Genomic DNA, 14,155 nt, shown 5'->3' on the forward strand with positions numbered 1-14,155 from the left:
CTGTGCATGGGGTCGCTATAAGTCAGTTCCGACTCGATGGCACCTGACAACAACAGCATTATCAATGACGATGTAAAAGAGCTGACATTGTACAAATTTTTTTCATGTTTCCCTTTAAGAATCTTTTCAGGTAGATATGATTATCTGTATATTACATATGAGGAACCAGGATTAGCTGTTATGTAACTTAACCAAGTTCACATAACTATTAAAGCACAAAGCCATTTTAACTCAAACTTCACTCTAAACAAAGAGAATGTAACTGTTCTACTATTAAGTTTTACTATATAGCATTTTATTTAACTGTTCTACTATATTTAACTGTTCTACTATAAAGGATTCCTGGTGTGATGCTGTGGGTTAATGCGCCAGAGTGCAAAGCCACCAGCTACTTCTCAGAAACCCTATACAGGGTCGCTATGGGTCGGAATCAACTCGACAACACTTAACAACAACAACTATAAAATTAAAATCTGTACACAGTGTTTAAGAAAGAACTATCAGGCATAAATGTGCTATAACTGACACATATTAGTTGGTGAAAATATGCAGATAAGTTTTCAGCTATTTCATGGCCATCGTTGCTAAAAATTTAATTACATAAATGTACAGTTAAATACTACCTACTAGTGGCTCCTGCCCCTCTTTTGTCAGTTTGTCGTACTGTGGTGGCTTATGAGTTTCTGTGATTCTGGAAGCTATGCCATGGTATCTTAAATGCCAGCAGGGTCACCCATGGTGGTTGACCTCGTCCTATGACATCCACAAATTATTGTTATGTTTAAGCCCATTGTTGCTGCCACTGTGTCAATCAATCTCTTAGAAAGCATTCCTCGTTTTTACTGAGCTTCTACTTTACCAAGCAGGATGTCATTCTCAAAGGCCTGATCCTTCCTGATAATATGACCAAAGAACAGAGACAAAGTCTCACAGTCTTCACTTCCAAGGAGTGTTCTAGCTGTACTTCTACTGAGACAGGTTTGTTTGTTTTTCTGGCAGTCATTGATATTTTCAATATTCTACTTCAACACCATAATTCAAATGCATAAATTCTTTCTACTTGCATATGACATGATTGAAAATACTATGAGTTGTGTCAGACACACTTAAATCCTCAAAATTATATCTTTGCTCTTTAACAGTTCTTTTAAAGAGGTCTATTGTAGTCCATTTTCCTAATGTAATAACGTCCTTTGATTTCTTGACTGCTGTTTATGTAAACATTGATTGTGGATCCAAATGTAATGAAGTATTTGACAATTTAAATTTTTACTCCATTTACGATAACGTTATTACTTGGTTCAATTGTGATGATTTTTGTTTTCTTTACATTGAGATGCAATCCACACTGAAGGCTGTGGTCTTTAATCTTCACCAATAAGTATTTCAAGTCCTCTTCACGTCCAACAAGCAATATAGTGTCATCTGCATATCATAGGTTTTTAGTGAGTCTTCTTCCAGTTCTGATGTACATTCCTTCTTTTAACAATCCAGTTTCTCAGATTATTTGCTCAGCAAGCAGATTGTATAAGTATGGTGAAAGGATATAACCCTGGTGCCCACCTTTCTTGATTTTAAACCATTCACTATCCCCTTTTCCTGTTTTAATGACTACATCTTGGTTTATGTGCAGGTTACTTGTGAATACAATTAAGTATTCTGGAATTCCCATTTTTCCCAATGTTATCCATAGTTTATTATCCACACAATCAAATTCCTTTGTATATTCAATAAGACACCAGTAAACATCTTTTGGTATTATATGCATTCAGCCAAAATCCACCTGATGACTGTCAGGATATCCCTCATGCTATGCTCTCTTCTGAATGGACCTGAATTTCTGGCAGTTCCCTGTTGATGTACTATAGTAGCTGCTTTTTAATTATCTTCAGCAGAATTTTGCTTGCATGTGATATCAAATTTATTATTTCCACATTCCATTGGGTCACTTTTTTTTGGAATGGACACAAATATGGTATTTCTTTCAATCAGTTGGTCATGCAACTGTCTTCCTTATTTTTGACATAGGGGAGTGAGCACCTCCAGCCTTGCATAAGTTTGTTGAAAGATTTCAGTTTGTATTCTATCAGTTCCTGAAGACTTGTGTTTCATCAATGACTTCAGTTCAGCTTGAGCTTCTTTCCTTTAATATCAATTCTTGGTCATATGCTACCTCTTGAAGTGGTTGAACATTGGCCAATTCTTTTTGGCACAGTGATTCTGTTAATTCCTCCCATCATCTTTTGATACTTCCTGCATCATTCAATATTTTGCCTACAAATTCCTTCCAATGATTCAAGTTGAGGTTTGAAATTTTAGTTCAGTTCTTTCAGCTTGAGAAATGCTGAGCATGTTCTTCCCTTTTGGTTTCCTAACTCTAGGTCTTTGCACACTTCATTATTATACTTGACTTTGTCTTCTCAAACTACCCTTTGAAATTAGCTCTTCAGCTCTCTTACTTCCTCATTTCTTTCCATTGCTTTAACTTTTCTGTATTCAAGAGCAAGTTTCAGACTCTCTTCTGGCATACATCTTGATCTTTCCTTTCTTTCTTTTAAAGTTTTTATTGTGAACTGAGTGATAGTTTACATGGGAGAACATCAACTTTATACAATAGTTTCATTGCAATGATTACAATCTCCTTCGTGCATCATCATTCAACAGTATTTGCTTCCACTCCTTCTATTTTTGTTTTGTTTTGTTTTGTTTGGGGTGGGAGTGTGTATACAAAACCACTCAGGAAAATATAATAATTTAAACAACCAAAGGGCACATTCTGCAAGCCTGCCTCCTGGCCACAAGCTCTCAATCCCTCTCTTTCCATGAATCCAGAGTCCTCAGCTGCTCCCTCTCTCTTTCTTATTTTTTAATGACCTTTAGTTTTCTTCATGTGTGATGTTCTTGAAGTCATCCCACAACTCTTCTGATCATCAGGCATTAATTAGTGTATAATGCATCAAATCTGTTTTTGAAATGTTCTCTAAATTCAAGATGGATATAGTCAAGGTTATATTTCAACTCTTGTAAACGTGTTTTAGTTTTCTTCAGCTTCAAACTGAACTTACATGTGAGCAATTGATGATCTGTTCAATGGCTGGCCCTGGCCTTGTTCTGACTGATGATATTGAGCTTCTCTTTTGCCTTTTCCACAGATGTAGTTTATCTGATTCCTGTGTATTCCATCTGGTGAGGTCCACATATATGGTTGTCCTTTATGTTGTTTAAAAATGTATTTTCCATGAATAAATCACTGGTTTTGTCAAAAATTTTCATGTGATCTCCAGCATGGTTTCTATAACCAAGGACATAGTTTCCATGTGCTGATCCTTCCTCTTTGTTTCCAACTATTGTATTCCAATAAATAGTAATTATCAATGCATCTTGATTTCAGGTTTTATCCATTTCAAATTAAAGAAGTTGCTAGAATTCTTCAATTTCATTTAGAAGTTGGTGTGTAAGTATGAATAATAGAGTAACTCATCCTCCTTGTAAGATTATGGATATTATCAGGTTACAGCCAGTACTGTACTATAAGATAAATCTTGAAATGTTATTTTTTAATGATGAATGCGACACCATTCTTCTTCAATTTTTCATTCCTGGCATAGTAAACCATGTGACTGTCCAATTCAAAATGGCCAATACCTGTCCATTTCAGCTCACTAATGACTAGGATATCAATCTATATGCATTCTATTTAATTTTTTATAACTTCCAATTTTCCTAAATTCATGCTTAATTCATACTTCTTTCCAGGTTCCAATTATTAATGGGTATTTGGAGCTGTTTCTTCTCATTTTGTGTTGTGTCCCACAAGCAGATGATGATCCCAAAAGCTTTACCTCACTTATACCATTAAGGTTAACTTATTTTGAGAAGGCAGCTCTTTCCCAGCTATATGAGTATCTTCCAACAAGAGAGGCTTGTCTTCTGGAACTATATCAGACAACATTCTGCTGCTTATCCAAAAGGTTTTTAGTAGCTAACCAGAAGTGATCTGCCTCTTCTTCTTCCTAATCTGTCTTAGTCTGGAAGCTCCACTGTAACCTGTCCAGTATGGATGACCCTGCTGGTATTTTTAAATACGGGTGACATAACTTCCAGCATCACAGTAACATACAAACCAGCACAATAAGGCAAAATGACAGACAATTGATTAGTAGCTTAGCATAAACATTGCCATGTAGTCTCTTAAATATGACTACATTGTAGTCTGCTTGGGTCTAGGAAAGAAGTGGAGGTAATAATAGTTTCTTAACCTACAACACTTTTCATAAACTGAATATTTAAGCATATAATCATTAGAAGGCCAATCCTTCTTCTCACTGGAAATTCATGGCATTCTGTCTCCTCAGGATACCTTTGATGGGAAACTATATGCATCACTGATGACCATATAATCATAATTTCTTACCATAATAAACTTGCCTCTGGTACTGACAATTATTTTGGCTGCTATTGAAAGGAGTACCTGTTTGTATTGAAGTCATTTCTGCCCAAACCATAAGATCCCAGGAGCAGTCTACAAATCTAGTCCCAGACTCACCTCTCAAGAGTGTCATAACCACTTGCACATCCCACGTGTTCACGACAAATATGATGCACCAACTGTCAGTTATCTGCTGCAAAGGAAACTGATGTTTGCCCACTGATCCATAAGGTCTTGGGCTTACACACCAAGATTTAGAACTTAATCATGATATAATAATAGATTAAACTACATAACTCACTCATAAACACTTATAATTTCTCTCAGCTTGTAGTGGTAAGCAGTCAAGGATGCTAAAGTTGAAATGAATTTAAACTTCTCAATAGTCAGCCAGCTACTATCAATATCAACTGAGTTGTGTGGTGACAGATGATTCAAGTATTCTCCATATATGATTGTATAAATTTTGTAAAGTCAGCATAATTATTATTTACATAATATCTAAGTGTTCACCTGACCAATAAGGGGTGTAGAGACATAGAACAGAGGCATCTTGAGTTGACTGAAGATGATATCTGAGATTAAGCATCATATTCTTATATCCTATATGCAGAGAAGGAACTCTGGTAGCATAGTGGTTACGAGTCAGACTACTAACCTCAAGGTCAGCAGTTTGAAACTACCAGCTGTTCTGTGGGAGTAAGATGAGGCTTTCTGCTGCCATAAAGATCTACAGCTTCGAAAATCCTATAGAGGGTCACTATGAGTCAGCACCAACTCCATGGCACACTACCACCACCAAAACCATATGCAGAGAAGTACAGAAATTATATGCTAAACATAATGCCTATGAAGAGCAAATTATATATTAGGGAGATTATAAGACAAATGAAAAGATATATTAGTTCTAGTACAATGGTTAAGTGGACTCCTGGTGTGGCACAGTAGGATCAACACTGGACTATGAATCACAATGTCAGCAGTTCAATCCCACAGTTGTTCCCCAGAAACCTTTTACAGGATCACTATGAGTCAGAAGTGACTTGACAGCACTTAACAGCAACTTAACGGTAAGAAACATTCAAATAGTGATAAGGCATATCTTATAAATGAGGAAGTCAGAAGCATCCTCATAATAACTCTATTAATTAAAATCCAGCAAAAGATCTAGGAACACAGGAATTTATTTTTATTCCAACATGTATCTGTATTGCTAATCATCAAGTCACTTAGAGTGGTGGCCAATTTCATAACTCTTTACATTTTTGGAAAAAGTCAAATTCATAATTTTACTTAAAAAGAATACTGAGGATTTATAGAATCACAATCAATCCAGGTATTTTTTAACAACAAATAATAACAATAATAACAGAAACCTCAAACTAGTTTATGTTCACATAACTGATAAGCCTGGAGGTTTTTAGCTGCAATTAGTTTTGTTTGTCTGTTTGTTTGTTTTTAAATGTTTTATTGTGATTTATATGATAATTTACATGGGAGAACTTTAGTTTTACATTCATTCCATCGTATATCATCTCACTGCCATGGTTCCAATCCCCTCCATGCATCCTCAACCACCCAAAGGGTATATCCCAGAAACCCGCTCCCGACACTTGCCCCTCCTGCCCCCAGTTTTCGGCCCACAGTCCCTTTCCCTCTCTGGGTCCAAAGTCCCCAGTCACTTCATCACTCCGTGTCATCATCTCTGCCTCCATCTCAGGCATCTCTGTTTCTCTGGGTAGGGTCCCGCTCTCGGCTCTTCTTGATTGTCCCAGAGGCCTCCGCTCCTATCATGGAGAATCAATCACTCCCTTCCTTGTTACAAAATGTCTACCTTTGCATTTCCAACTCTCATAATCAGTCCTGATAAGCATTATTCACTACAATATCACGAATTACCCATCTGTATCTCCTTTCATCAGCTCCGCAATTAATTTTGAGGGGCTTGAGCCAGGCAAACAAGCAATAGTATCAAGACATGGTCTCTTTCCATCTCTCTACTCTACTCTCCTCTATAGCCTTATTCTTAGATTCTGTATGATGGCAAAATGTTCTATGACCACCCATCCTAACTCTCAGTCCCCAAAATAGCTATGTCAGGCTCACAGTATTTGAAGCCTAACTCCATTTACAGTGGTTCAATCATATATTCCAACATTCACTTAGTTCATGTGCTTATCCATTTAACCTATCATTTTGAGTGTGGGTTGAAATATTCTAACTGAATAGACCTGGGTCATATATACATCCTTGAACTGCACCTAAGAGGATTTGGTGCTTCTATTGAGTTGTTGTTACCACTATTGTGTTGGTTTCAACTCATAGCAACCCTGTATATGGTTTCCCAGAAGTAGCTGGTAGGTTTGAAAGCCCAACTTGTGGTTCACAGTTCAGTGCTGATCCTACAGTGCCATATTGTTAAGCAGGGCTGGTTCAAAGGCCGAAGCTATCAAGCCAGGGAATGATGCTATCCATAGCTATTTGGGGGACTAAGAATTAGGATGGGTGGTCATAGAATTGAAGAAGAATCACTACTAGGAAAGCAAAATTATGGAGACGTCAACAGAAATCACCAAATCAAAACTATCTGTGGTTACAGTTCTGTCTTATACCAAAAAGTTTTGTTAGTATGGAGTTGAAGCAAAAGTTAATTAGATCCAATGGACCATTTAGTCAGGAGAATTTTAAAAGAACCATACTGAAATAATTATTGGAATTCTGTGTTTAATCATTGTATCAGTATGGTTAAGAGAAAATTTTCAAGCTCCAGAAATGGAACTAACTCTTTTCAGTCTAAATAAGGAGACCTTGGTTGTTGTTTTTGTTAGTGTTGGTGGTGCTTGTTGTCCTCCAGTTGACTGTGAATCCTGGAGACCTTAAGTATCACAGAATGAAGTGTTGCCAGTTTCAGGCAATAGAATAGTGACCTTGTATAGGGTTTAAGAGGAGTGGCTGGTGGGTTTGAATGTCTAACCTTATGGTTAGCAGTCAAGTGCTTATTCTACAGAGCTACACCAAGACTCTATTTGTTGTCGTTGTTGTTGTTAAGTGCCTTCCAGTCGATTCTGACTCATAATGACACTGTACAGGGTTTCCAAGGAGTGTCGGGTAAGCTTGAATTGCCAACCTTGAGGTTCAAACCAACACTGCAGTCCAACGCATTAACTAGCAATGCTGTATGAGGACTTAAATCTATTTTGTTGTTGTTGTTAAGTGCCGACAAGTCTATTCCAAACCATAGTGACCCTGTATGGGGTTTCCAAGGAACAACTAGTGAGCTTGAACCACCAACCTTAAAGTCCAAACAACTTTGCAGTCTGACACATTAGCCCACAGCTCCACACCACTTTGGTGTTGTGGTTAAGTGCTTTTGAGTCGATTCTGACCCATAGCAACCTTGTATAAGGTTTTCAAAGAGCAGCTTGTTAGCTTGAAATGACTTTGCAGTCTGGCATATTAGTCCATAGCGCCACATGAGAAGTCCACCACTTTAGGAGGACTCAAATGAACCAAACCAAACCTACTGCTGTCAAGTTGGTTCTGACTCATAACAACCCTGTAGGACAGAGTAGAACTGCCCCATAGGATTTCCAAGGCTGTAAATCTTTACAAAAGAAGACTGCAACATTGTTCTCTCATTTAAGAGAATTCTGATTCACCAAAAATATCTAGTTAGTGGCCAAATAAGCAGAAAAGAGAACAACCTATGTTGTCAGTGAATGTCACTCTTACTTTTCCTCTTCCTCAAATACGCCCTGAGGCCTATGCCTCAAAGGGGATGTGAAAGCATGGAGAACATAGCAAAACTTGTCAGAGTCTATTTCCCTAAAGTCCAGAGGTTGCAGAGTGGTATCCATCCAACACTCACTGGCTGTATCCAATCTTCCTTGTGTCCTGCTTTACCTTATTCAGTATTTTTTCATATCTTTATTAATTGCTAACATTTTGATAAATATTGTTTAATGAACAACAACAACAAAAATCCAAGCAACCTAATCAAAAAGGGGATAGTAGATTTGAATACATACTTCACCAAGGAAGATTTACAAATGCCAATAAATATATGAAAATGTGTTTAATGTCTTAAGTCATTGTTTTGTGAGTTATCAAGTTGGTTCTGACTCATAGCAACCTTGCATAGTGTTTCCAAGGAGTAGTCGGTGGGTTTGAACTTTCAACCTTGTAGTTAGCAGCCCAGTGCTTATCTTGTAGTGTCACACCAGGAACTGCATTTTTCATTGTTGTTATTGCTGTTAAATGCCATTGAGTTGGTTCTGACCCATAGCGACCCTGTATAAGGTTTTCAAAGAGCAGCTTGTTAGCTTGAACAACTGACCTTATAGTTCGAACGACTTTGCAGTCTGGCACATTAACCCACAGTGCCACATCAGGAAGTACAAATTAAAGGGACAATGAGATACCAATGCAACCTCATTAAAATGTCTATGATGAAGAAATTAAAAAGCAAATTAACAAATGATGGTGTGGAGAAACTGGAACCCTTACCTATTACTGGTGGGAATGTAAAATGGTATAGCTACTGTGGAAAATGTTCAGTGGTTGCTTAAAAAGCTAAGCATAAAGCTACCATAGGTATCCTAAACTTACATAGGCCCAAAATAAGTGAGAGGAGGAATGCAAACAGAAACTTATGCCTCAGTTTTCATGGCAGCAATACTCATAATAGGCAAAAGGTAGGGACCAAAGTGGTCATGAACAAATTAAAGGATAAACAAAACATGGTATACAATGAAATAGTATTCAGCCATAAACAAAAATGATGTCCTGATTCATTCTACAATATGGATGGGCCTTGAAAACATTTTGATGAGTGAAATGGCATACAAGGACAAGTATTATATGATCTCATGTACATAAATATCCAGAATAGCAAATTCATACAGACCATGGGACAATGGGGTAGTGAACAGTGGTACTGGTTGGACAACATGATGAACGTAATCAATGTCAATGAATTGTACCTGCAAAAAATGTTGACTCAGCAATGCTTTGTTATGTATGTTTTTCCCCCCAACAAAAATTTTTCTTTTAATGATCACGTATATGAAAGTGACCAGCTAGTCAGTAGAAGGGTAAATTCAATATCTTTGTAGAATAAATAACTGTATAAAATCACAACCATATATTTCAAACATAGCTTAGCATCTAAATTCATTTTGCTGTTATTTAATTAAAGCATCAACCAGTGTTATACTTAAGGTCTGTAGACCCTAACAACTTCAAGGAATAGTCTAATGACTAAAGAAATTCTCCTCACAAAGTGATATTTGCTTGGGCCACCCTCAGGCACTCAAGAATACATGTCCCAAAAACCAATCACCAAAGCAGACATAAAATGATATCTAAAGAAATGGTCTCTCATAGACATGATGCAACAGGAACCAGAATAAAAACTGGCAGACATAGTTACATCAGATTGACTATAGATAATCTTCTCCATTTACCACTTTGATGGAATCTTAATTAAGTTAAGTTTACTAAAGTGGGAATAGATTGGGTATAGAATATAGAGATGTATCTAATTGAAGTTTTAAAGTATTTGTTTTAAGACAACACAGTAAGTGGGTATCTATCAATTCATTGAATCAGTAAAAGAAATTTTACTAATCCAAATGAATGACTTTTCTTAAGTATGACTTTTACATGGGTTGTAATTAATTTCTGACTGATCTTGGAGAAATGTTTGTAGTCTCTAAGGAGGGGGAAAAAAATCTCTGTAGGAAGTTTTCAGCCTTAAAGAGAAAGCCTTTAAATGAACAGAGTTTTCCCTTGAACATTTGTATTTCCTGCCTATAAAAACAGCCTTTAGTTATTTGTGGAAAATAACTTTGTTTGTGGAGAACCACACTGATTATTTTCATAATTTTTCATTGTTTTTGAGCATTTTGTTAGATACTTCACACTCTGAAGGAAGGCAAGAAAAGACAGATAAAATAGCATTAACTTCAATATTATGGTCTTTTAAAATATTCAAACATTTCCTAGACTACTTAAAGAGTAAAGAAAAACACAATTTTGATCTGCCGCTATTATATTTCATTCTAGGTATCTAATACAATTAGGTTTAAAGTATGTTAATTAATTACTTTAAGTGTTCAGTTACATTTTCACAAATGTCCATACAAATGTGAATTTAAAATATATATAATGATATTATTTTTTAGTACAAAATTCACCTGCTATGCTAATTTCAAAGAATTTTATGGTTTGTGATAATTCTTTCCTCTTCTTATTAGAGTTGGAAGCTAAAGGCAGAAGAAAACATAGCTTCATTTTCAAACATGACATCCTTAAGCAGGGTTTGTCTTACCCTTAGGTGCTAAAACTGTTGACTATGTGCTGTGACATACCAAAAATATATTTTTAAATCCCTTCTACCACAAGGAGTTAAAATAAGAAACCCTTCACTGTCAGTGACTTCACAGACATGACATCACTGAGGATACGAAAAACAAGATAGGACTTGAAAGAGTAGGAAGGGACAAGCACAAAAAGTTGGGAGGAAAAGGAGAGTGGAGTCAAGGTCAAAATGCCCCTGTTGCTAGCACCATGGAGCCAGCCTCTGACTCATGGTGACCCTATGCACAACAGCATACCACTGCCATGATTTGTTGTAATTAGACCACGGTGATCCATAGGTTACTAACTGGCTGAACTTTGGAAATAGATTTCCAAGCCTTTCTCCATGGTCCATCTTAGTCTGGAAGCTCCAGTTAAGCCTGTTAAGCAACATAGCAACACACAAACTCGATTGACATTTGGATGGTGGCTGCATATGAGGTGACTTGGACAGGAACCAAACCCAGGTCTCCCACATAGAAGGAAAGAATTCTTGTAAATACCATCACATTTCTATAAATTTTGCCTACATCATTCTACCACTCATCTGTCAATTTGTCACACTGTGGAGGCTTATGTGTTGCTGTAATGCTGAAAGTTATACCACTGGTATTTTTAATGCTGGCTGGGTCACCAAGATTCAACAAATTTCAGCTGAGATTCCAGACTAAGACAGACTTGGAAGAAGGAGAGGCAGGCATTTCTGAATGTTTAGCCACAGAAAACTTTATAAATAGCAGTGGAACACTGTCAGATAATGTGAGAATATTGAATACTGAACCATGATGAATGACACCAGAATATTGTCAGATATAGTCATAGAAGACCCTCAGGTTGGAAAGCAATCAAAATATGACTGGGGAAGGGCTGCCTCCTTAGAGTTGACCATGATGACCCAAATGAAACAAAGCCTTTGAGACCTTCATTTGTTGATAAAGGGCACAACTAAAAACAAGGAGAAACACTTCCAAACTTCCATTAATAATTATAATATGGAATGCATGAAAAAAGAATCTAGGAAAATTGGGAATTGTCAAAAATGAAATGGGACACATAAACATCAGTATCCTAGGCATTAGTGAGCTAAAATGGATGGGTATTGGTCATTTTGAATAGGACAATCACATGGTTTACTATGTTGAAAATGACAAACTGAAGAGGAATGACATCACATTCATCACCAAAAAGAACATTTCAAGATCTATATTGCAATATAATACTGTCTGTGATAGGATAATATCTATACACCTATAAGGAAGACCAGTTAATACCACTGTTTTTCAAATTTATGCACCAAACACTAAAGAGAGTGATGATGAAATTGAAGATTTCTACCAATATCTTCAGTGTAAATTGATCAAACATATAATCATGGTGTATTATTAAATACTGGTGATTGAAATGCAAAGGTTGGAAACAAAGAATAAGGATCAGTAATTGGAAAACATGAGCTTAGTGAAAGGAATAATGCTGGCGATCAAATGATTAAAATTTTCAGACCAATGACTTCTTCATTGCAAATACCTTTTATAAAAACATAAAATGATTATACACATGGACTTTGCCAAATGGGATATACAGATATCAAATTGATTACAATTATAGAAAGAGATATGGAAACACTACATATCAACCAAAACAAGGCCAAGGGTAGACTGTGGAACAGACTTTAAATTGCTCATTTGCAAATTTAGGATGAAGCTGAAGAAAATGAAAACAAATCTGTGAGAGCCAAAATATGACCTTGACTTTATCCCACATGAATTTAGAGAACATCTGAAGAACAGATTTGATGCATTAGACACTAAAGATGAAAGGAGTATACAGAGTCACTGTACCAAAAAGAAATGGTCGATTTTCAACCATTTCAAAAGGTAGCATATGATCAAGAGACTATTTTCCTAATGGAAGAAGTCCAAGATACATTGAAAGTATTGCCAAGAATAAAGCATTAGAAATTGATGGAATACAAATTGAAATATTTCAACAAACTGATGTGGCACTGGAGATACTCACCCATCAATGCCAAGAGATTTGGAAGAGAGCTATTTGGAAAATAAGCCAACTGACTGGAAGAGATCCTGATTTGTGCCCATTCTAAAGAGAGGTGACCCAATGGAATACAGGAATCATCAGACAAAATCATAGACAGCCCATGCGAGTTCTGGTAGCCTAGTGGTTACGAATCGGGCTGCGAACCTTAAGGCCAGCAGTTCGAAACTACCAGCCGCTCCGTGGGAGAAAGATGAGGCGTTCTGCTCCTGTAAAGATTTACAGCCTCGGAAACCCTGTACAGGGTCGCTATGGGTCGGAACTGACTCCACGGCACTTAACAACAACAACAAAGGTAATACAGAAGTCCCCCACTCATCTGTAAGTTTGTTGTACTGTGGTGGCTTGTGAGTTGCTGTGATTCTGAAAGTTATGCCACCAGTATTTTAAATACCAGCAAGATGACCCATAGTGGACAAGTTTCAGATGAGCTTCCAGACAAAGACAGACTAGGAAGAAGGAGCGACGAACTACTTATGAATATTTAGTCACTAGAAACCTTATGAATAGCAGAGAAACACTGTGAGATACAATGCTGGAAAATGACCCCTCAGGATGGAAGGCACTCAAAATGCAAATGGGAAAGAGTTGCATCCTCAAAGTAGAGTTGCCTGTGATGATGTGAATGGAGTAAAGCCTGTGGGAAAAAGCCAGCAGGACCTTGATTTGCTGATGGGGCACAACACAAAATGAAAATCAGAACATGGAATGTACCAAGTATGAATCTGGGAAAACTGGAAGTTGTCAAAACTGAAATGCAACACATAAACATCGGTGTCTTAGGCATTACTGAACTGAAATGGATTGATATTGGCTATTTTGAGTCTGATGACCACATGATTTACGATGCCGGAAATGACAAATTGAAGAGGAATGGTGTTGCCTTCATTATGGAAAAGAATATATCCAGATCAGTCATGAGGTACAACCCTGTCTGTGATAGGATAATATCTATGTGGCTACAGGGAAGCCCAGTTAATACCACTATTATTCAAATTTATGAACCAACGACTAAAGCTAGTGAGGATGAAATAGAAGAAATCTATCAACTTCTTCCATCTGAAACTGATCAAACATGCAATCAAGATGTATTGGTCATTATTGGTGATTGGAATGCAAAGGTTGGGAGCAAAGAGGAAGGGTCAGTAGTTGGAAAATATGGCCGTGGTGTTAGAAACGATGCTGGAGAACACATGATGGAATTCTGCAAAATCATTTTCAATACCTTCTTGAGACAGCATAAGAGATGACTATACACATGGAACTCATCAGGTGGAGTACATAGAAATCAAATTGACTACATCTGTGAAAAGA

This window comes from Chrysochloris asiatica, unplaced genomic scaffold, assembly GCF_000296735.1.
Source record: "Chrysochloris asiatica unplaced genomic scaffold, ChrAsi1.0 scaffold00129, whole genome shotgun sequence".
In the NCBI taxonomy this organism is placed as follows: Eukaryota; Metazoa; Chordata; class Mammalia; order Afrosoricida; family Chrysochloridae; genus Chrysochloris; species Chrysochloris asiatica.